This window comes from Periplaneta americana, chromosome 1 (assembly GCF_040183065.1).
Source record: "Periplaneta americana isolate PAMFEO1 chromosome 1, P.americana_PAMFEO1_priV1, whole genome shotgun sequence".
Taxonomy (NCBI): domain Eukaryota; kingdom Metazoa; phylum Arthropoda; class Insecta; order Blattodea; family Blattidae; genus Periplaneta; species Periplaneta americana.
In genome coordinates, this window is record NC_091117.1 from 98651469 (window position 1) to 98672916 (window position 21448).

At 36.4% G+C, this 21448-nt stretch overlaps 1 protein-coding gene and 1 long non-coding RNA gene across 2 annotated transcripts in view; both read left to right on the forward strand.

The window, feature by feature from the left end:
• Positions 1 to 21448, forward strand: part of LOC138698629 (lipid storage droplets surface-binding protein 2-like) — a 466618-nt gene that overhangs the window by 96480 nt on the left and 348690 nt on the right. The gene's annotated exons all lie outside the window — the stretch shown is intronic.
• Positions 234 to 20770, forward strand: LOC138698621 (uncharacterized). The gene is made up of 2 exons (XR_011331916.1): positions 234 to 16264; positions 16633 to 20770. It is a non-coding gene; the product is annotated as an uncharacterized lncRNA (long non-coding RNA).

Consider the following 21448-nt stretch of genomic DNA (forward strand, 5'->3'; position numbering starts at 1 on the left):
ATGTTATTGGTGCCATTTTCTAAGTCTTCTAAGGTGGGAAAGAATTTTTATTAATGTTGAATTATTATTATTATTATTATTATTATTATTATTATTATTATTATTATCATCATCATCATCATCATCATCATCATTATCATTCCGTGAAATATTATTGCTTGTTGATTGTGGTGCTACGACTTTAGACAGCATATTCTGAATTCTGTACTATTATCAACAGCATTAGCGTTCAGAGATACAGATATCATGCTTGTAGTTAGGTTTTTATGAATGGCCTGGACAACAACTACTGCAGTTGTCAGGTCGTTACTCCCACTCATTCTCCTTATGGAACTAAACAGAATTTCAGTTTAATCGCTGAAGAACTTTCTTGTGAGTACAAAATGAAAACCTGATAAAATAAGATATTTAATGCACTGTATAATTGAAATAGTTGTCAGAGTAATGGCATAGTAAGTTTCTTTACTCAGAAACTGAGTTTTCGGATTTGTGCAAGTGTTTTTCCAAAGATCAAGGTAATTCAGAAAATGATTTTCCAACCAATGAAGGCTGGAATCAACTACTTAAAAAAAATGCCTACAAGTCTCGACGAGAATGGGTGTGATATTGGTATTCCTAACATTATGCATGTTAAACCAAGTCCTCATTATTTCCAGGAACTCTACAGTTGCTTCACAATCCTCAAAACCTGTTATTCCGAATGCTGGACTGTGATCATTTAAAGTAATTAGAGAAGCAGTAACATCTTCAGAAAATATTTGCACGGCTCTCTCAACATTCATCTTTTCAAAGTCACTGGGGTTTAAATGTTTTTCTGTAAGGAATCAGACAAGCTTTCAGACTTCATTCTTCTGAATACTGTACAAATTCTAAGGTACTTGGGACTTATTGAACTGCCATTATTTAGAAATGACTTCTTGAAGAAGAGACTTCTGACATTTTTTATTATATGACAGTAATCATATGACAAAAACAGATCTTGAGGAATCAAGAGGGTGTTCTATTTGTGGCTTAGCATGTCATCTGCACATTTCAGAGAACGTCTTGGTCATGTGGTTGTCGGTAACAATCCTAATTACAAAAAATCCTGCAGATTCTACTTCTGAAATAACATTCAGCGTAAGTGCTTTCAGTTCTATTTCTGTCAAGTTATTAGTAAAATAATAATGAACAGGAATAGCAAAGTGTAAGATCTTGAAGTACAAAACATGTAAGATGAGTGGAAATGACATTTTCTTTTCCATTGTTTTCCTCCAATCCGTCCATATCTACTATACCAACTACAGTATCACTACATCTCATATATTGAACATCTGGTTTAATTGACATATCATCAATGATTAACGAACCGAGTGTTTCTTCTTCCCCCAGCAAACTGCACTGTTCATATAACCGTTTAGATATTAATCCCTTTAAATTGTTTTTCGTGCATGTGCCAATGTATCTCTTCAGTGTGGATCTGCTAGGAAGTATAAGTAGTGCATTTCCACTGAAATCATAAACCGACTGAGATTTTCTTCGCCATAAGACACAATAGTTAATAGTAGACTCACTCCAGCTATGATTTTTTTTTTGTTCAAATGCATGTAATTGTTCAATAAAGAACGATGCTTTAATGTCACATTCATTTGCAGCATCTTCCAATTCTCTTATGTTTAATGATTTAATTTTATTTTCTGATTCAATGCAGCGCTTTTTTAAGTCTTTGCTTTTGTTGCTAGCTCTTTTATTTTACATTTAAATCTACGATTGATCCATTTGAGCGACTGAATTTGTCTTCTTTTCAGGACACAATACGAACTAGGATCAGTCTGAATATGAACAGATTTCTTTGACGAATTTGCAGCTTCAGGGGTAATGTCATTTGTATCAATATTATTTTCCAAGTTTAATTGTATCGATATGTCTTTCTTTTTCTTTCAGTGGTTTTCAGGCATTCCTTCTGTCACTTGTTTTGTTCTACAGGAAACATTCTTTACTTGTTTGTAGGAAGGGTAACAAGGAAATATGGAAGGAGTTACACCTAATTTTAGTATCCTCTTTGAACTGGATGCACTCCTTGAAATCGTTTTCAGTGAAATGTAAACTGCACACTACACTGCGATCAGAGGGCTGCCATAACCCGCCATCATCACCTACAAATATTGTAATAAAATAATTTAGCATGCATTATTTCACTTCTCAATAAAATCTCTGTTTTCCACATGTTGGTAAGTCAATGTGGGATACACTTAACATGATTCAGCATCACAACAACAAAACAAGAAATTTGGAAATACTGTTATGCTTACTAAAAAAGCTCAAATAACCATTGAAATGCATAGTTGTTGTTGTTTAGTGAACTGTCCGAAGACAGGTTGGGACCTCATAAGTGACATCAATAAGACATTACTTATGAGGCAACTAGGCCAGGAGATAATGGGGTAGGGTGGCCAGTTCCTTTCCCTCTCCATTGCGTACTAGTAAATTTTACACTAATCAGACTTCAGATGTAAACGAACAATAGAGAAATTATTGTGCTCATTAGACAGAGTAAATAGAAATAATATTTTCGAGTTAACTAATTTATAACTTCAGCTACTAATTTTATAAACCAAATTCTTGCCAGCCAGCAACAATTCCTTAAAAATATTTTTACATTATCACTTATTGTATACATTTTTGGACAGATTGTAATTTAGCAATTGAAATAAAATGCATAGACGTTTATATCTAGAAAAGGCAGTACTATTTCATTTGCTACATTGTATGATGATGGCGAGTGATCTGCCCGAAGGCATTTATATCCTTTAGACGAGACAGTGGATATGCAAACTGACCCCCCTTGGTTTCCTAGGTAGGTTGATACCATTGACAAATAAATAGGTGATACTGCAGTGGTTTGCTTATTGTCTTCCGCTATGTGAATGAAGGACATCACAGAGGAAAGTTCCTCCATTGCAGAGTATTCGCGCACATATGGTACTTTTGCATTTTATTCCTGTGATATCAACGCATAAAATACAATCATTGGCCATCTGCTGTTTCTACCCACATTATAAGTAGCAGACAACGCTTCCACAACATCAACACCTTTATCTCCTGTAGATGCATCACTGCTTGCATCATGATGCATAGTGGACAAAATCAATATGACCTTGCCCTTTTCAGGAACATGTGACATTAGTGTTGTGTTACCTAAAAATCCAAACAAACTTGAATTTACCTCTCTGTTCTTTGTATATATAAACAAAACAGTTATTTCCTTTTTGTTCCACTGTAATGTTTTACCATTGTTATTTACTTATTTATTTATTTAATGCAGAACTTTTGAGCTTATCATTAGTGACGACTATGACAAGAATACAGTAATACAATACAAAACAAATAATTAAATATTTCACTATGGAAGGATTATCATCTTCCCTCTTGTCTCCCAACATTTATCTGAGAGTGTGGTACTCGACAGAGAGGGGCAACTGTTGAGGTGGTAGCAGTCTATAATGCTATCCTGGTTGCAGAGTGTACAGTTGGGGCTCTGTAAAATACCAATGCGGTGCAAGTGTTTAGCTAAGCAGTCATATCCTGTAGCTAACCGAAATTTCGCAACTGCTTCTCGTGTAGGCCAATTTGATAAGGATTGCATTTGATCTTTCTGTTGACAGTTACTTGTTTTATTTTATAGGAGTTTTTTTGTGGGGTCTTTCTGTTTTCTGATGTATGTTGGATGCTGCTTGAGCGTATGGAATTTCACTGTAATAGGGTGGGATCTGAGTTCCTTTTTTGCAAGAATATCAGCTGTCTCATTGTCAGCAATGCCACAATGAAATGGGATCCATTGTAGGAGTACTGTCTTGTTCTGCGCAATGAGGTTTTTAATCAATTTCCTGCAGTCTGATATGTCATTATGTATAGGTGTGCTTGAGAAGTTGGTGATGGTGGATATGCAGTCTGATAATCGCATATGACAGCTTTCAAGAATGCTGATGACTGGTATGATAGTTGTTCAGAGCATTTATAATGGCTTTTATTTTCCTATTGAAAGCAGCATGGTCTCGTCCTAGGGATAGTTATGTTGAAAATAGTCTGCAGTATACTCATATCCGGTATTTCCTTCTCTTTCTGTTTGGGATCCGTATATGACCACTCCTCTTCTGGATAGTGTGAGTGGATGGTCTTTGTTGCTGTGGCTCTTAAGATGTCAGGAGGAATTTCCTTTTTGTTGTTATTTTCGGATAGATCTAAGGCATTATCTATATGGACTTGCTCCAATGGATTTTCTGGGAGCATTACTGGACTCGGTTTTAAGAAGATTTCTAAGTTTTATTGTTCTTACATTACTTTTTGCAGGAAGCTCTCTTGAGTGTTTAGTCATCAGGGTGTTTGCATGCTGGTGGGACAGTCAACTCCAGGTAGACAGATTAGTTGAAGTTTCAATGCTGATTCACTGGAATTCACAATTTAAGTCACACGGAGTTAGTGTGCACTCGAAGTTGGTTGCTTGACGGTTGTCAGCCCACTTTGAAGTCTGTGGATATAGAAGGAAAAATTCGATCGGTGTCGGTTAGAGTTCCCGGGTAGCTCAGTGGTAGAGCGTTGGTACGTTAAACCAAAGGTCCCGGGTTCGATACCCGGCTCCGGAACAATTTTTCCCTCGAAATTATTCAAATCAACTTTACGGGGAGTTATACCTGAAATCTTGATTTGCATAATACACGTCACTGTTCGTTAACAGAAAACCACAATTTAAGTCACACGGAGTTAGTGTGCACTCGAAGTTGGTTGCTTGACGGTTGTCAGCCCACTTTGAGGTCTGTGGATATAGAAGGAAAAATTGGATCGGTGTTGGTTAGAGTTCCCGGGTAGCTCAGTGGTAGAGCGTTGGTACGTTAAACCAAAGGTCCCGGGTTCGATACCCGGCTCCGGAACAATTTTTCCCTCGAAATTATTCAAATCAACTTTACGGGGAGTTATACCTGAAATCTTGATTTGCATAATACACGTCACTGTTCGTTAACAGAAAACCACAATTTAAGTCACACGGAGTTAGTGTGCACTCGAAGTTGGTTGCTTGACGGTTCTCAGCCCACTTTGAGGTCTGAGGATATAGAAGGAAAAATTGGATCGGTGTCGGTTAGAGTTCCCGGGTAGCTCAGTGGTAGAGCGTTGGTACGTTAAACCAAAGGTCCCGGGTTCGATACCCGGCTCCGGAACAATTTTTCCCTCGAAATTATTCAAATCAACTTTACGGGGAGTTATACCTGAAATCTTGATTTGCATAATACACGTCACTGTTCGTTAACAGAAAACCACAATTTAAGTCACACGGAGTTAGTGTGCACTCGAAGTTGGTTGCTTGACGGTTGTCAGCCCACTTTGAGGTCTGTGGATATAGAAGGAAAAATTGGATCGGTGTCGGTTAGAGTTCCCGGGTAGCTCAGTGGTAGAGCGTTGGTACGTTAAACCAAAGGTCTCGGGTTCGATACCCGGCTCCGGAACAATTTTTCCCTCGAAATTATTCAATGTCTTTCTTCATTTTGTGGTTGTTTGTGTGGAGTAGCATAGAGTTTACTGGAGTAGTTTTATTGGCACCGGTGATTAATCTGAGGGCATGATTTTGTATTTTCTCTAATTTTTTGATCGTCTGTTGAGAGGCTGTTATCAATGCACCACAACTATACTTCATGGTTGACTTTACATACATCTTATAGGTGATGTTCAGCGTTTTATTCCACAACCCCATTTACTTCCTGCCAGTCGTTTAATGATGTTAAGCCTTCTTTCGCTTCTTGCGGTTACCATTGCAACTTCATGCTTTTGTAACAAAGTCTGATCCAAATTATAACTCGTAAACCAGTTGTTAAATTTCTCCCTGGTCTTGAAATTGGTGTCATTATGCATTCATTTAAGTCTGGTACTTCGTTACTTTGCTGGTAAGGACCGTCTGGTTGTTGACTAACATGTAACTCCAGTTTTGAAGTATAAAACATTCTTGTGTCTGCCAAAGCAAAAATCTTGAGCCCATACCGTGATTGTTTACTTGGCATATACATACGAAATGGGCATTTACCTCTGAAAGCCTCAAGCTTTTCTTCTAGCATAACATATTCGCCCAGTGAGTAATAAGGCTCACAATTTGAAACAAATGAGGAGCATTGTTTCAAAATGTATTTAGTGACGAAAGCCAAATTTTACAGGAAAGAATAAAATTAATTTACTATAGTACTTATGTTAAATAGGTAAATGTAGAAACAAACTTGAGAACACATTCATCTTAGTCAGAGGAAAAAAAAAAAAAAAAAAAAAATGCATTGACAAGAAGTTTGACCACAACTTCATGTTTGAATTTGCACTTAATATCTTTTGAACCAAAAAAAAAAAAAAACAGAACATAATACTTTTAGATCCAATTTGTATATTTTTCAGTATTAAATCTCGTTACGAATAATAATAATAATAATAATTTTACAAATTGTAAATTAATACTAACATGTTCTGGTGGATTAGATTCATGTTAAATAAGAAAATATTTAAGTCCTTTTTTTAAACAAAATGCATACTAATGTATTACATTTAAAGTAAAAACGGTGTTTACAATCACCTCTTAAAAGTTAAAACAAAATTAGTACTAACTGGCTAAGATTCTTGTTGAATAATAATTAATTATTTAAATCCTTTTTTTAAACAAAATTAGTACTAATGTACTAAATAATATAACAGCAATGTTTACAATTGCCTCTTAAAAGCTAAAATAAAATGAATACTAAATTATTACCTACACATCTGTATTTCTGGAGGTGACCTTCTAGAACAGGGCTGGGCACCAAGAGCGAATCCAGACTCTAAATGGGGATGCTTAATATTCATCTGTCACAGCATCAACGCTACACAGTGTTCAGCGGGAAAGAAAATGTTATGTTTTATTTAACGACGCTCGCAACTGCAGAGGTTATATCAGCGTCGCCGGATGTGCCGGAATTTTGTCCCGCAGGAGTTCTTTTACATGGCAGTAAATCTACTGACATGAGCCTGTCGCATTTAAGCACACTTAAATCAGCGGGAAAGAAAGAGGTGGAAGAGAAGTCATATGGCTCCTCATGAGAGAGTAGGATCCGCTTTTGGTGCCCAGCCCTGTTGTAGAATTTAAACATTACAGAATTTTTTTTTTAATTATACTTTCTTCATAGTTTAATATTGGGTTATTAGACAAAGAATGAATGATTGAAGTAATGTTTTTTGATTTTGTAGAGCAGTGAAAATACAAGCTTGTTGCATTAGAATCTGTCTAAACCTGTTTCTTCGTGAAGACAGTCACAATTTTCATGCACCTGAAAGTTGAGAATCTCTTGATCTGGAGGTATGTTCAGTGCAGAAACGAAAAAGTGAGGTCGGCTACTTCTTCCCAATTCACATCTAATTTGTTTTTTAAGAGATTACATGCATCTGATTTCTTCGCATCTGTTAGAACTTTAGAGTATGGGAACATGGCAGGAGGAATTTGTAATTGTTCAATCTTAGCTTCCTGTTTTACAAATGTGGTAAATACTTTTGAGGGGTCATCACTTCTGAACGTTGGCTCCATTTTGAGCACTATTTGCGAACTGCTTCTGGAACTCAGACTCTTCTTTATGAACACACTCTTCATATCTTGAATTCTCTCAGTTTTCCTGAAAACAGCTGTTTGGCAGCTTGCTTTTACGCAAATAGGTACTGTTAATCCCCAAAATTCCATACACACTGTCCAGTGATTGTCCTGGTGTGCTGTTTGTCTACAGTACGATGGGCTAGAACCGAAGTGCAATTTTTTTAACGTACTCCAATAATGATAATTCATCACTTTGATATTTCCTCTATAGTTCAGTTGCAACACGGTGATTATCTTGGTCATGTCTGTTTGTTTTTCTGTTATAATGCGCTGTGTTGAAAGAAAGATAAGTTTCACTCTGCAGTTGTTTTAACATTTCCGTAAATTCATGGATAGAGGGATGAGGTTTATAAAATTGTTTCAAATGACGATTCCGCCCCATTTGTTGTTCTGATTTCATCTGTTGGTACATTGGCCCACAATTTAGGAGAGAATTTAGCATCTTAACTTACATAGTTTTCAAGATCATAGTCTAGGAATCTCGTTAACTGATTGTGATTAGGAAAATGCTATGCAACTCAACAAATGTATCCCCTACTGTGCATGGAGGTACATATTTTAAACCAAACATATATTTCAGGAACTTTCCTACTTCGGAATTAGAATTTATATATTCAGAGCGAAGTCCCAGGTCGAGTATCTTCCTATACCACATCTGGCCTAAATGAAAACTCCAGCCTTTAATGGTTACGGTATATTAGGAAACACTTTTTTGACTGCATTATGAGCAGCAGCGTCAAAATCTAAAATTATGGTTTCAGGATTAAAATCATCACTAAACAAACCACGAATACTTTTCCACATGCATTCGTAAGCTGTTACAGTTTTCGATAACAGTAAACAAAAAGCAACTTGGACGTACTCCAATGTAGAATATGTATGTATAGTATAAACCTGATGAAAGTGTTTTGGTGAAACGTAGAATGTTCCATCCGCTAATATATTATGCGCATTACTACATAGAAACTGCAAATTTCGTTCACAAGTAAAAATTACTCCTTTATTTTCGATGTCTACAAAACAGAACCTTTTGCCTCGATTTGTTAAAAATATTTAAACTGTTTAACTGTTCTAATGCCTCATTTACGTTGTGAGGGTGAGTGGGCATCTGTTTCCTCTGGTCTTGTATAATGCTAATCAAAATTTGACTGTCTCCATTCTCTGAATATTAAAAGCATCTGACCTCGATAATTCTGTTCGTATTATTTTACTAGGTTGTAAAGTAATTTCTTCACACGCTTTTCTTTTACAATTTGCCCGCAAAATATGTGATTCAATAGTTCTAGCGCTTTTATTTTCATGATCATGTAAATCTCTTATATATACTATTCACTGACTTCTGCATTAGTCTGTAAAATTGCGGTACATTTCTTTTCTATGCATCTCCACAAAATATATCCCGTACTCATTTTACACTGTTTTCTATATTTGAAATTACCCTTAACAATGCATTCCACTCCACGATTTGTGACCATTCTTATAAATGACATTTCACTTTAAATTCACTTCCTATCACAGCCAGTTCTTCCTTCCAACAGCAACACTTCCTTTCAACTGTGTTTATGGACACATCTACACTGAACATCGAACACACATTCATTCGCGCCACCTTCACCAGTACAGAATGGGTTAGAATAAATTTGATATTACGTTATCAGGTGAATTGTGCGGAATTATATATGTTGTTTTTGCGGTATTCAAACAAAATTTTCGACTATAATTTTCGGTTATTTTGCGCATTAGCTATCCAGCCCAGCTGTCAATCCCTTGTAATTTCGGACATCCCAATTATCTCCTAGAATTTTCACGGTTCCCACATTTTTATAGATGTCCCGGTACATGTTAGGTGTAATTATTTCAGACGTCTTGTGTAATGTCTTTTCTATAAGCCGAACACTTGGTCAGCTGGCAGAAAAGAATGTCCTCCCATAGGAAAGATTAGGTGGATGTCAGGGATGTGGGAGGATGTTTCCTTAAAAACCCAAGAGCATGGATGACATGGCTGTTCTTGTTTTTCCCTGCATATCTGTCTGCAAAAAGTCTAATTATTGTTGAAACAGCTGAATCAAAATTGTACTCATGAAGAAATGAAGTTAATTTAGATGCTATTCATTCGCTCCTCTCCTGGCTTGTGTTTCTATTCAGGTATAAAATTGGGACTGTTTAATGTCAATGGTTCTCACACATAAGGAGTAAAAATATATTTGACGATTATAATAGGCTTCCCCAATAGATAATTTAGGCAGTGGCTGCGTTTGTTGTAAAGGGAAACAGAAAGTCACACTACCAATAGGTTGTGACGTATGAGTTCATGAAATTGCTTTGCTCGGAACTTATGGGCACCTAGCTCAGCTGCCTTATGAGATTTTGATCTCGGGTCTGTCTCAGGTATGTCCCACAGGCATAGAACCCTCAATATGTAAGCCAAGGTATATTTTCTGTTTTGTAATATAGAACCAAGAGTTTTAAAAGCTTCACAGTATCCTTTTTCAATGATTTGTTTGTTACCACCTAATGCAGTTTCATTCTGGCCCCATTTACATTTTATAACGATTCCTGTACCATCATCCTCCCTGTGTATCAACAAATCAAGTCGAAATTTTCTCCTTGTATGGGAAACATTTCAGTATGTACATTGAGTTTCTTGCCTGGTAAAGTCAAAATAACAAAATCTACCTTTTTTTACTTTTTGGCACTTTTGTTGATAGTACTAAGTCAGTGTCACTTTCTTCTTCAGCAGATCCAAGAATACTTGTGTCATCAGTCCCCAGACTCTACCCACTCTCAAAATTTTCCTCCTTGTTTGTTTCTTGTTTTTGGCCTATTTATCAAGTTTCTTCTTTTCCTTTGCTTCCCCTTTTTTCTTCCTTCAGCCCTTTCTTTCTTTCTTTGCTCCTTTTGTTTCTTTAATAATTCTTTTTTCTCATGTTTTAGTATCCACTATGGTGATGTAATTACTTCTCTGCCTTTGGACCTGGCCAGAATATAGCCTTCTTAAGTGGGGAAGAAATACTCTTTCCATCTGATACTTACCCGGCTTTAGGATTTAAAAAGAAGGTGCTTTCATCTGCGTTGAACATGTGTGTTAGATCAGCAATATTCAACTTCAAATTATAGAATATTTTGAAAGTTGTGTTCAGCAAGATAATTCTGGACTTCTTCATACCATCTTTTCAGCCTAAAGCCATCATGCAATATCACCCACGTGGCAAAAGCTTTCAACAACCTCTTCTGAATCAGTTGAAAAAACACAAATATTAACAACTTTAGAGTCATCAAAATGTAAGCAAAGGTATATTAATATTTCCCGAATGTGTGTAATTTTGTCTGTCTCTCAGTTTTTTAACACCACATGTATCAAGATCGTCAAATCTCAGATGGCACAATAAGAATCTGAATCTTTTTAGTGTCGTGACTGTTGTGAGTAATTCTACTCCTGTACCATCTATTGCCCATAGTTCTTCTAAATTCAGACGATTAAATTTCAAAGTAAAGAGCCCAAAAACTGCCATTTCACAATCATCTGTGACACGTGTTACTGACTGACCATCAATACACGTGACAATTGCTTGGGTAATGTCAAGCAAAATGAAGAAAGAGAAACATTGCAATTCAATTTTTTGCATTTATAGCATCTCCTACTACTCCAGGCAAATGAGTGATAATATTATGACCACGTGTTCTCACATTAGAACGTGGAAAATTTTTTTTTTCACTTTGTTATGTCATCTTTCCAAAGGAAATAACTAACAGCTTGATTATCATTTTCACTATTTTCATCTTCTTTACTCAGATTCACTATTTTGATCACTTTGATATACCAAATCCTCAGTATCTAAGACAGAATCGACTGGCTGCTCTTCCTTCTCTAATAACATTGTAATTATATGTGTATGTACCAGAAAAGGATTATATTGTCCATTGAAAAATGGTTTTGAATAACTGCGCAGGAAAAATGGTACTTGGAGACAAACTATGCCAACTGGAAGTTGAACAGGATTTTGCTTGATGATTAACAGCACTGCTACCACACTGTTATAGAGAGAGTAAATAAATTATCCAGGTTATATTTTAAAAAAATGTGTAAAAACTTGCACTGAAGCACACACTTGATGGAACATAATTAGTATCGTGGGGTTTGAGACATCCGAGCACTTTTGAACTTGTCACAATGAACACTGAAAGAAAACTAAATGTGTTAAACATGCTTAAGGCATATGTTAGGGGACCACCAAACAGTGCCCCAATAGCTTACACGGTCTTCTAGGAATTGGTTATGTCATATCCCACAGTACCACTGACAGGTTAAAAGCAAATTAATTCAATGATTCAAAATTATAACACAATGTTATTTTCTAGGCCTGAATACAAGAAAGTCTTCATCTCATAGATTCTAAAGAAATACAGATATCTATTATTACACCCAAGAGAATGAAAAGTATGTAGGCCTAGTAATACTTTTAAATTTTAAGAGAGCATCAGATGAATACGGACAGAAAATGTTTAATTTTCAGGAGATAGCATCCAACACTGACTTAGGACTCTAAAAGGCAAGTCTATTTGCAAATCGCAAACTGTTCTCCAGCATACGAGTATGTGAGAAGTTCAATGTTTACTCCGTCTTCATCTGGGGTTTACCATTTTTTAATTCTTTGAGTGCTCTAGTCAGAGATTATATCTTGTGTAAAACAATTGTCAGAATGTTGCTGAGAATCTATTGTAATCGTAAGTTTTGGAATTAACTGAGCCATACATAATTTTTGTACGATTTATAACTACATTTTCTTTGATATCTGAATTCAGTTTGTTTTAAATTTTGAATGTTCAGGATCCTGAAAAGTTAAATCTCTTTCCAGTCTTGAAACAAAATCATTCTATTCTTCTTTATGTTTTTTCCTTGTATTCAGGGAAGTGTGGTACCAGGGTGCTATTTTTTTTAGGCTTGTGGTGCCAAGGTAGGCTGACCAGACATCCCCGATTTCCAAGGACAGTCCCCAGTTTTGATTGCTGTCCCCGGGGAGCAAATGTCCCTGCTTTTGTCCCCAGACTGATTCTCCGGCACGACCACAGCAAAGGAATAAGGTTATAAGATTTGGTACATGGAACGTAACTAGTCTTTATAGAACAGGAGGGGTAACATTAGTAGCAAAAGAACTAGCTAGATATAGAATAGACTTCGTGGGAGTACAAGAGGTTAGGTTAGATGGGAATGGCATATCACAAATAGGCGATTACTTGTTGTATTATGGGGAAGGAAACATTAATCACCAATTAGGAACAGGATTCTTTGTACATAAAAGAATAAAATCAGCAGTAAAAAAGGTCGAATTTATCAGTGACAGGTTATCGTATTTAGTACTTAAGGGTAGGTGGTGCGATATCGAGATGCACTATCACCTTTACTTTTTAGCTTCGCTCTAGAATATGCCATTAGGAAAGTTCAGGATAACACAGAGGGTTTGGAATTGAATGGGTTACATCAGCATCTTGTCTATGCGGATGACGTGAATATGTTAGGAGAAAATCCACAAACGATTAGGGAAAACGCGGAAATTCTACTTGAAGCAAGTAAAGAGATAGGGTTGGAGTAAATCCCGAAAAGACTAAGTATATGATTGTCTCGTAATCAGAATATTGTACGAAATAGAACTATAAAAGTTGGAGATTTATACTTCGAAGAGGTGGAAAAATTAAAATATCTTGGAGCAACAGTAACAAATATAAATGACACTTGGGAAGAAATTAAACGCAGAATAAATATGGGAAATGCCTGTTATTATTCGGTTGAGAAGCTTTTGTCATCTAGTCTGCTGTCAAAAAATCTGAAAGTTAGAATTTATAAAACAGTTATATTACTGGTTGTTCTGTATGGCTGTGAAACTTGGATTCTCACTTTGAGAGAGGAACAGAGATTGAGGGTTTTTGAGAATAAGGTTCTTAGGAAAATATTTGGGGCTAAAAGGGATGAAGTTACAGGAGAATGGAGAAAGTTACGCAATGCAGAGCTGAACGCATTGTATCCTTCACCTGACATAATTAGGAACATTAAATCCAGACGTTTTAGATGGGCAGGGCATGTAGCACGTATGGGCGAATCCAGAAATGCATATAGAGTGTTAGTTGGGAGACCAGAGGGGAAAAGACCATTGGGGAGGCCGAGACGTAGATGGGAAGATAATATTAAAATGGATTTGAGGGAGGTGGGATATGATGATAGAGACTGGATTAATCTTGCTCAGGATAGGGACCAATGGCGGGCTTATGTGAGGGCGGCAATGAACCTCCGGGTTCCTTAAAAGCCAGTAAGTAAGTAACATTTTACACATAAATATGTAAGGATCGTGATGGAACTTCTGTGATTCATGCACATTTCTGAACGCTTCTCGGTATCAGACAGAAGAACCAACGAGCATAGTATGAGATATTCTGCAGTATTTGAGAAGAATATGCATTTTTGTCTTTTGTCATCTTAGCATTCGCGCTGCACGAAAGTGTTAGAACTACTGCAGCATCCATTTGTAAGTATAGGTAGTTCAAAAAATGAGAAATTTGTGACAAAGCAACAGGTGAAAGTGGTATGATGTTTTTCAACATCTCAAAAAAAAAAAAAAAAAAAAAATTAGTTCCGTTTGAAAATCTTCTCAAAATAGTGTCATTAATCATGTGACTTCCAGTCATTAATTCATCAGTTGAAAGACTTTTCTCCACAATGAACTCAATCTGGACTGATGAAAAGTAAAAAAAGAAAGTTGAAACAGTTAAAACTTTGTTAGGCCTACAAGTGAAAACAAACTTCCATTCCTCATTTGAAGAACTTAGTGTGAAGCTGTATGGGAATGAACAGATGCTTAAAAAGATATATTATTCAGACAAGTACTGGTAAAATGTGTGTGTTAGAGTTCAATGTGTGCAATATTATGTGAAAGACTTCCATGCATGCGTCAGTACTAAAATTGAATTCTTAGTGGCTGTAATTATCTATATATAGGAGTTACATGTGTTTATGCAATTAATTCAAAATGTTAAGATACTCTACAAATTTAGTGTGCAAAGTTCTATCATTGTATCTACTGTTACATGTATTTTCTGTAACATTTCAACAGAGAGTGACTAGGTAAGTGTTTGTGGTTTTTCTAGAAATTGCCGATGTCCCCTGCTGGACCATAAAAAATCGGTCAGCCTACGCCAGGGCACTTTTGCAATTTTCATATTATTGTCAAATTTTGCAGGTATGAAAAGTCATGTTTTAAAGACATTTAAACAATTTCATAATGACATCTATGTCGCAGACCTAGCAACCTCTAGATCTAGTTTCGAGACCATGTATTTTCATCTGACATTCCTGCGGAAATGATGATGATGATGTTGATGATGATGATGATGATGATGATGGTGGTGGTGGTGATGGCGATGATGACAAAGACAACTATTATCGGTGTCCAGTACTACCAAGATCTCAGGGCCAGGTCAGTTTTTTGTTTAGAAATACATCACTGTTTATATCACGTTTGGCAGTTGTGCATTTTCCTTTATATTCCATTTAGTCATTTAATTTCCTAGTTTGTAAAAATGTTTAATATGCTATATTCTTGTAATTGATAATTTGTTTTAAATCTTCTCCCACTTGCTAATGTTTCTTGTTCTTGTACTTTTATTATGAAGATCAATACTTCGCATTACTGCCTTCATCAAAATAGTAAATTTAATTTATGATTCTTCTTGTTAGCAAAACATTTAATGATATTATCATGGCATTGTCATGGTTCTTAATAATATTCAGAACTCCCTTTGCAATGGATACATAAGCAAATGCTGATAAATAATCCTGAGTCATAGCCTACTGTTTCTCAACAAGTTTTATGCGTTTTAAACGGGAAAATCTCAACTGAAAAGCTAGTAGCAAGGATCATTGCTATGAGACAGAGACAGAACAGCCTGATGAGTGCAGGAAGAATTTGATTTATTTTAAAATGACTTGTAATTAGGTTTCTTAAATTCATTTCGCGCAACATGCCTTTATAATGTGGAGAGAAGACTGTTCCCAGCTCTTCACATTATTGGTCTCTAGTGAAAAATATATCGTAATAAAATTATTGGTAAAGAATTCAAGACATCTATGGAGAAATTGTTAACTATAATTTAAAAATTTAACAGTGTCTTATAATTCGAGAAATTTTAGTATTGTTATCTAATATGTCTCAGTAAATTCGTTTTTATTTGTATATTCATGCATTACCAATATATTTGTCTCTGTTTATTCTGGTTCAGAGTGATTGTCAGATGTAAATTGGTTGAGTTTCTGTAGAACTCATGACTTCAGCAAATGGATCATCATCATGTGTACTTCTCATATACTTAACACACTCAGGGACAGCTTTGCTGCAAAATTGTTCATCATTATCTACATTATGTTAGAATGTGTATCAGTTATTTTCAAAACCTTAGTGCATTTTTTTTAACATTTAGAATGGAAATGATGAAAATGTGTTAATAGAGCAGTGACAATGAGGATAGCAAAGTGCTCGTAGAGAAACTGCTACAGAATTTTGACCAGAAGAATCTAAACATTTGCTGAACATTGCTTCGGTTCCTTTAGTGAGTGAGGAGTCAGTCAGCTGAGCTGCAGCTAGTTGCGTCACAGTGAGTAAACTTCATCATTATATTGATATGACGTTATTGTTACTCTATTTGCACGGACTTAATAGATTCAATAATTTTTGGGGGGAGGGAGGGAACAAACATGCTGCTGCAAATGAATGCTGCAGTTTTTTTATTCATATATGTCAACTCATAAAAAACCAACCTGCATTTAATGGGGATTTTACAAAAGATACGAGGCGCATCCAGAAAGTAAGTTTCCCTATTTAAAAAAAAAAGAACACACACTTTCAGGAAAACATTTATTGGCAAAGGTACAGCAATGTTTAAGCTATTTTTCAACATAGCCACTATCAGAATTGAGACACTTGTCGTATCGTGGGATCAACTTTTGTATCCCTCTGTCGTAGAACTCTGCCGGCTGTGAATGGAACCAGCGTGTGACAGACGTCTTCAGCTCTTCGTCATTGCCAAAACGCTCACCGGAGGACAGGAATTTCTTGAGGTGCAAGAAAACGTGAAAATCGCTGGGAGCAAGATCAGGACTGTAGGGTGGATGATCAAACAACTCCTAGCCAAATTCCGTCAAAACAGCTGCTGTGCGCCGAGCTGTATGTGGAAGAGCATTGTCATGGAGGAGCACAACACCTGCAGTAAGCATTCCACGCCTCTTGTTTTGAATGGCACGTCGCAATTTTCGCAGTGTTTCACAGTAACGGTCAGCGTTCACTGTTTCACCTCTTGGAAGGAAGTCAATGAGCAGAATGCCCTTCCTGTCCCGAAACACCGTGCACATCACTTTCCGTACCGACAGCGTCTGTTTGAATTTCGTCCTGACTGGAGATCCACTATGCCGCCAATGCATTGACTGCTGCTTGGTTTCCGGGGTGAAGTGCGAAATCCAAGTCTCATCGCCCGTGATGATCCTGTCGAGGAACTCGTCGCCGTCATCGTGATACCGTTGCAGAAATGTCAGTGCTAATCCTAAACGTTGTATTTTGTGTTCGGGTGTCAGGTTTTTCAGCACCCACCTGGCATATACTTTTTTGAACAGCAGGTGCTTAGTGACAATCTCATGCAACAAGGATCGCAATATCTGCGGAAAATGGCTGCTCAGCTCCGTAATTGTGAAGCGACGGTTCTCCATGATGCACTGCCACACCAGCTCAACACGATCATCATTGATGAGGGACAGTCGCCCACTGCGCTCTTCATCATGGACACTTTGACGACCTTCGGAAAACTGCCTACACCAGCGACGCACCATCTGCTTACTCATGATGTTCGGCCCATAGACCTGACGGAGCTGCCGATGAATTTCAATTGGCGCAATGCTTTGTGCATTAAAGAACTTTATCACCAACCGAACCTCACAGGCGGCGGGAGAAGGAATAAGAGCTTCCATTTCGGACCACTGCTGCCACGCTACTGGCACCAGGCGGGACCTGTCTGGCTGACATATGATTGATACGTCATAAATCTGTTACGCATGTGCAATTGACATGGCTAATTACGTTTAATTTCAAGGGGAACAAATCGGGAAACTTACTTTCTGGATGCGCCTCGTACATTGGTTCAATTCCCTTTATATTTTTGTGGAATACATATACGAGTATTTAAATTTTCAGCTGTTCTTAATTTGTCATTGCTCTATTTCGAAATTTACGGATTTGGACATTAAATGTAGAAAATCAGAAATTTGTTTAATTTAAAAGACTGTCTGTTGCGAAGTCATATGATAGTTCTTAGAATTTTGGATGAGAGAATTGTGTACTATAGAGTATATATTATATAAAATAAGTGACATTTTTGGAAAGATGGGTATTGCTAAGTACTATTATCCCCAGGAATCTTGTTGTTAAGTTGTATGAAGCACCTCAAGTTTATCTGCTTATAATAAGCTGTTTCATCTTATATCTTATATTTAGGCCTAAGTAGTGAAATGTAATAATTAGGGATATGATAAGGGAGCAGTTTAAGCTAATGATGGTACCGAGTATAGCTGCGGCGGGTGGAATGGGGTGAATTTCTCCTACAACTTGATGTAAACAGCGTTAGCTTAAACTGCTCCCTTTTCATAGCCCTAGTAATAATACTACAAATTTGGTGCTAACACGAAAGGTTATAGTACTTGTTAATCAAAAGACACTGGCTGGCAAGAAAGGTGGATCACTTTGTAGAAGCCGAATCAGAGTCCATAATCGTGCAATTAACATTTCTGAAGATGAATATAATTTTCAGAAATCTTAAGTAGCCACCCTTTGAACCACTTTCTATTCTAAGTGCTAGACCCTATGCTTTTTGTTTTATTACACTAACCAACAATAAATATTTTAAGTTTTACAACGGTGGGGTGGAAACTATTGATGAATTATCAATGTGTGAACACAGTTTTTGTTACATGTAGTCTTTTGGCTTCAGTTTCTCTTTGACATTTGACAAGTTATATGATGCCGTGTGTTGGTTGAGACGGGACAGAGCTTATGCCATCAGTGTGATGTTTGGGAGCATTTAACAGTCCTGCAACGATTCCGTGAGATTGGTACATACTAATGATGACTGGCAGTTCCTGGTTCTTCAGGACTCAGAAGTTCATTACACGACCACAATCCAGACCAGAAATCATCTTGGGTAGGAAACGTCATCATGAGTGAGAGGACTGTCAGGTGAAGACTCCAATAAGTCAGTTTTACTTCAGAAAGATCTGCAATTGCTCCACAGTTCACTTGCCAGCATTAATGGCGTTATAATAGCTTGTGTAACAGTACTGGACTGTGGATCGTTGGTCAATGATACTGTTTGTGAATGAGTTAATTTTTTATCCTGTCACCTGATAGTAGAGAGAATGGAGAAGGCATGGGGAGTGATATTTGCCTTGCATCTTCTCCAACATTCTGTTGGATGATATCAGCTTTAAAGTCAATAGAGGTGCTCAGAATGCATTTCAGTATATAGTGAGGTGTGTTGGCAGAACATATAATCCTATTTGCTCCCTTTTTCGACGAAAATTTCATCTGACAACACCTGCCCACATGCTGCTCACTACGTGGTAGAGTATCTTTGCGACTTCAGGATATGGACACTGAACTGGTCGAGATCTTATTTCAATTGAACGAACATCTGTGGAATATGCTCGGCTGAAATGTGTCAGCATCGCAGCTTTAGATATCCTGAATGAAATGTGGGCAGTATTGCTAGATGAGCGGACTGACATTCCACAGGAGATGATCTGGGACTTTGTAACATTCATGCTATGGTGCATGGAACGATGTTACCAGAAGTGGTAATACTCTGTGTTAGAGCAAGACAAGGGCATAGGACAACATGAAATGTTTTTGACATTATCATGTGTTAAGATATCAATAACTCCATGTAATGTAATCCTTGAAATTTTTTTAGAAATTACAGAATTTTATAACTAAAAAGACTACAAGCATAAAGAATTTTAACAATGGGAATAATGTGCATAGGGCACATGTAAACTTCGTTTTGTAATAAATTATTGTGAAAGAAAATCTTAAAGGAGAAAAGTTTGATCTGAAAGAAAATATAAAAAATGTGATCCTTTTGTTGCCAACCTGTGTAATGAATGATTTTTTATATGAAGTCAGTGAAATTGTAATTTTGAAACAACTGAACTTCATGTAATATTTGTTGAGCATTTTTTCGCAACAAATTGTATATTTTTTTAATATTCGATAACGTTTATCTACAAGCCTGCACTAGAAACAAAATGTAAGTCACTCTAGTGCTTGACATTGTGAAATGCCAATAACTAAGTACCTGTAAAAGATAAGCAAAACAAACCACATGTAAGTTAAAGAGTGAATAAAGAGCTTTCAGCTTATATTATCATAGATGTACAGTACTGTATATGTTTTACTGTAATATTTAATAATATTTGAAACTTGCATAAACATATACAGGATGGAAGTGAAATAACCAGGACGATAGGGTCCACATAAATGAATAGAAAACCTATATTACGTTTCGTGATTAAATGCACGGTTAATTAGAACATTAAGTTTGAAGTTTCAGCAATCCGGCAACATTGCTGCTAACACACTCTACTTGTGATACAGATGCAAGAGGTGAATGAACACTTGGTGTGTCTCGGTAGGTAAGCTGCTCTCTGCCAAGATGTTGCCACTTGCTTGCATTGTGCAATGGCTTGAATTTAGAGGTTTTTAAAATTAAAGTTACATGAAAACCGTGCATGCTATTGAAATATTAGATTTCCTATCAATATGGACAAAAATCACGATCTTACTCTCAGTAGTTACCGAATAAGAGATTGTTAAACATTTGGGAAAAACTATACACTTTCCACCAATATGATATTATAGTTTTTTATTATATACAAATGAGCTACTCACTCTGGAAATGTGCAAGGTTTTTTCACTTACATCCTGTATACAATGCATAATGCTATTCAACTGTAACTTGGGAACCAAGGTTGTTCTGTTTCTTTTTATAAAACAGTATTAGGAATAGAGTACAAATGTATTTTTGTATATGTTTATTGTAATAAATATTATTTATACATGATGTCTTCTTCTTCAACAGAATGTTCCTTAATCTGTTGTACCTTAACATTGTTTTATATATTGTCTTGTACAACATACATCTAGATTTTAAACTACACTAGATTCTCACTAATCCGGTGTTCAGTAATCCAGGTTCTCAATTATCTGGTCTCCTTCTAGTGTACTTCTTATCACTTCTACTGTAATAGTTTTCTGGGAAATTTGCACTGTTACCATGTGTTATACTGTTATTACTTATACACATATATACTTATAAACGTATACACATGCTGGTCATGTGTGGAACGTTCTAGTTTTGATTTACAAGTGCAAGTTGAGTGGTTGGTGCAGTTTATAATACTGAATTTAATGACATTTTTAAGCACTCCCAGTAATCCGGCGCCTCTCTGTGCAAGGAAAAGTCTGTTTAGCAAGAGTCTATTGTATTTTATTTGAAATATTCAGATTATTTAACAACGCTGTACCAACTACTAGGTCAAGCCATTTTCAACCGATGTGCTGCAAAAAATGAAAATAGTAAAGATAGTCATAGCAAAAATTAGAAAAATAAAAGTTAAAAGAGTAGTAAAAAGAAGAGAGTCCGCATGAGTCAACTTTCAGTAAATGCGGCCAAGTTAACATTCAGTAAACACAGTGTAGGTGTGCGATCTGCAGACAAGAAATGCGCAGTCAGGGTTGC